The sequence below is a fragment of the Podarcis filfolensis genome (genome assembly GCF_964270895.1).
Source record: "Podarcis filfolensis genome assembly, chromosome: 10".
In the NCBI taxonomy this organism is placed as follows: Eukaryota; Metazoa; Chordata; class Lepidosauria; order Squamata; family Lacertidae; genus Podarcis; species Podarcis filfolensis.
Window position 1 is genome coordinate 41122843 of NC_139612.1, and position 3683 is coordinate 41126525.

Genomic DNA, 3683 nt, shown 5'->3' on the forward strand with positions numbered 1-3683 from the left:
GCTGCCTTGAATTCAACAGAGTTTACTTCTGAGTAAACATGCATCGAAATACATTGCCAGGAACAGAAAAAATATACTTTATGCAGAGTCCATTCATGGGTCTCTCCTACTCTGTGCCAACTGAGAGCAGCTCTCTCTCTAGAGCAGGCATCCCCAACCTTCAGCCCTCCAGATGTTTTGGACTACAATTCCCATCATCCCTGACCACTGGTCCTGTTAGCTAGGGATCATGGGAGTTGCAGGCCAATACATCTGGAGGGCCGCAGATTGGGGAGGCCTGCTCTAGAGTTTCAGACAGAAACTTACAGTGGTGCAACTTAGTGATGGTATCTTAAGCACTCACAGCAGCATCAAAAGCACAATAGCAGCATTAGAAAAGGGTGCTCACGTCATGGTGGTCTCATAATATCTCATGCCAGATGCCTCCTTAGCACACCTTTAAGTTCTGCAGGTAATGACAAGTCTGCCCTGGTGCTCAGAGCTAGGTTGGAATTGTTCACCTGAAGGGTTATTAGCCGGCTAATGTGTTTGTGTTGGTTTCAGATCTTGAAAGTTAGCAAAGCTGCCGCCCTTTTATCCCATATAGCATCTTGCATCTTCATTCTTGGTGGTGGAGGGCCATAATGATTGTAGGCAAAGGCAGTTTTATTAAGTGTTGCTAGAGATCCCTGCTTCCAAACAGCTGAGCTGCAGTAGTCAACGTATCCAATCTGTTCATTTTTCATGCTAAAACAATATCTCGAAGCTTGTTTTCTTTCCTCCCCACCCCAAACCATTGTTTAACCATTCTGAGTGGCAAGGACTACAAAACCACAGGGATATTCTTCAAAGGTCTGGCACAATCTGGAGCCTTGGTGTGCTTTGATGAATTTAATCATATAGAGCTGGAGGTAATTGTAGTACCAGCTTCTTGGCAAAGCTGGCATTCAATGAAAATTACAAGCTTGACAACTTCATTAACGGTGCTGACATTAAACAAGACTGACTAAAGCTCATCGTTAAATGGGGAGAAAAATTAAAATGTTGCATATTTTAATCAAACTCAACTGGTAGCGCCTGTGAAATGTGTCCTTCAGAGTGTGTGCATTATTTTTCAAGTGTCGCCATCTTCTCTACTGTACATCCGGTGGGAGATATATTGCTGTCGCAGCCCTCTGAACACAGTGACAGCGGGAGGATTGTGAGGAGACATAGCATTTTGTTCGTGATAGATGAGCTGCAAGATCTCTCGTTTTCTGGAATACAACTTGCCACTCACAGTCTTTAAAAGACAGGAGTTCGCTTTAATCTAGAAGGGGCCTGCAGACAGGGAGAGAGAGAGGCTGCTTTAATACTGCAGTTGCGTCTAGCAAAAAGAAAAAAGAAAAACAGAGATTGATGCTCCAATAAATGAGAATTCTCCCACTATTCAGAAATGGGAACTAAGAAGGTAATTTACTGCATTTCCAAATTGCACAAGCATAATTAAATGTCCATGCAAGACAACTGCAGCCTAGTCTGTCTTGCTATATGACCTGAGGTGACCTGGTTGATCTTTGCAATCTGTCTCCATTTTCTGTTGTTTATCTGTTTATTGTCTTCACAAAACATAGGCAACCTTGGGAGAAAGTCCTGATACTAAATTAGATTTCCTTGCTGAAACCTGCGTTCCTGAAGCGGCTGAAAAAGAAGCTTTAAAAATACACGTCTGTATTATTTGTTGTTACCTTGCCTGTGTTTGATAGATGGCCATTTCCCAAGATAAATTTCTTTGCATCAATTAGATTTCCATTTTATGCATATTTCCAGCGATTAATTGCAAAACACCTTTGTGCTGTTATTGCACTAGTCCCAGTCTAAATCCCACTGTCCTGCCCCAGCTGCTTTTAAATATAGGAAATGTTGTCAATATGAATCTCCTATGTCCCATCTAGTCTTGAGAAGTGCTGAGCACAGGGCTGGCAAACCCGCTGATGCTGCAGTTCCCAAGCACCGGAAGCACTGCACAAGGGACTTTGATAGGTGGGTGGGGAAACTCACATGACATCTTAATTTTATCAGGTGCTTGACTGGCACAGGTGGAGACCAATAGGGGGTCTGGCTCACCAGGCCCAAAAAATGTCCCACCCTGGCCTACACCAAAAGGCAGTGGACCTCCAGGAGTTCAGATGTGACATTTCTAACACTACCTGGTAATGCCAGAAATTGAACCAGGAATCTTCTTAATGCAGAGCAGGTGCTCTTCCATTGAACTATGGCCCTTCCCCAGAATCTGAGACACACGGAGAAGCACTGGTTATGTGGCTCCACGCTGCGGTTAAAAATACCACCCTCACTCTTTCCAGATGCCTACACAACAAACCTTACCATATATTTCCTGTAACTGAAAAATGAAGTCTCTTCTACCAATGTGCATTTTCCATCCAGCGTCTTTGAGGTTGCTCCCAGAAGAACAGCACTGAGCGCCTCTTCATTAAAACCCAGTTTTCGATTTGAATTTTAATTAGCATAGATGACTAGAATGCCATTCACCATAGCTTGGAAACACAGCCTCCCCCCCCCAAATGCTTATGATCCTTTGAAGTCACATTTACAGCTTACAGTTTAAATTATTCTAGATCAACTTGTACCACTTTACTTGGGAAAGACTTGTTTTGTTTGTTCTTTAAAGGTAAAGATCTATAGAAAGACAAAAAAAAACAAAAACCCACACCCATCTTATTAGTGATTTACAGTTTAGTAAAGGCTGTTGCTAATACTTCATAATCTCCCTGTACTTTACAGTGCACAAGGGGACTCTACAGAATATGGTCCCATGCCTGGGCAATAAGGCTTTATTAATATACGTAACCATTCCTTCTATTTCCAAGCTTGAGACTGCGAGTGCTGATGGCTCATGTAGCTGTTGACTCAGGTACCATGGGGGTTTGCTGGGCTTGCAAAAGTACAGAAAGATATTGAGGGGGAAATCCCTTAAAAGGGTGTGGGGACAAGCCCCATGAGGACTGCAGAACGAGGGGGTGGGAATTGTGCAAGAGCTCCAGCCCTACCACTATGGGTCTCAAGTGCCGCAGGGGTTCTTGTTCCTTCAGAAAACACGCTGCTCATCCTCAGAGCCCTTCTGAGATCTGTTCATTTAAGCAGTCTTGCTTCCCCATGAATAAGTAGCCTCCCCGTTCCCTCCTTGATTCACCACTGGGGTGACTAGCCCCAGACTTGCTGCATTTTCCTTCCTCCCAGCCTGCAGTCCTAAGTCTCTGTGGCAAGGCTTGCCCTTAGCCTAGCTCTTTTTTCTTTTTCTGCTGCTCCTTCCTTCTTTGTCTTTTCTACCTCCCCTGTTTGGACCTCCACCCCTCTAAATGTGTTACCTTCCATGCCTTTATTCTCTGGCAGGTCTAGTCTCTCCTCTCCTCTCCCTCCTCCAGTATGGATGCCATGCACAGCCTCTTCCAGCCTGATCAGGCCCACCCTTCTGCTGCTCTTCCAATCAATTTGGCTTATTGGATTTGTTGCATTTCTACCCCACCTTTTCCTCGGAGGAGCTCAAGCTGGCATTCCTGCTTCTCCCCTTCCTCATTTAATCCCCACAATAATCCTGTGAGGTATGTGAGGCTGAGGCAATGACTTGCGCGAGGTAAACCAGTCATGTTCTTTTTTTTATAGAATAATTTTTATTAAGTTTTCCATTTTAACAATCCAATCAC

The 3683-nt window shown here is 44.1% G+C and overlaps 1 long non-coding RNA gene across 1 annotated transcript; it reads right to left on the reverse strand.

Annotated features, from left to right (window-relative positions):
- Positions 1-936: 936 nt before the first annotated feature.
- On the reverse strand, positions 937-3452 carry LOC310743781. The gene is made up of 2 exons (XR_014539222.1): positions 3348-3452; positions 937-1299 (listed from the first exon to the last, which is right to left on the reverse strand). It is a non-coding gene; the product is annotated as an uncharacterized lncRNA (long non-coding RNA).
- Between the last annotated feature and the right edge of the window lie 231 nt (positions 3453-3683).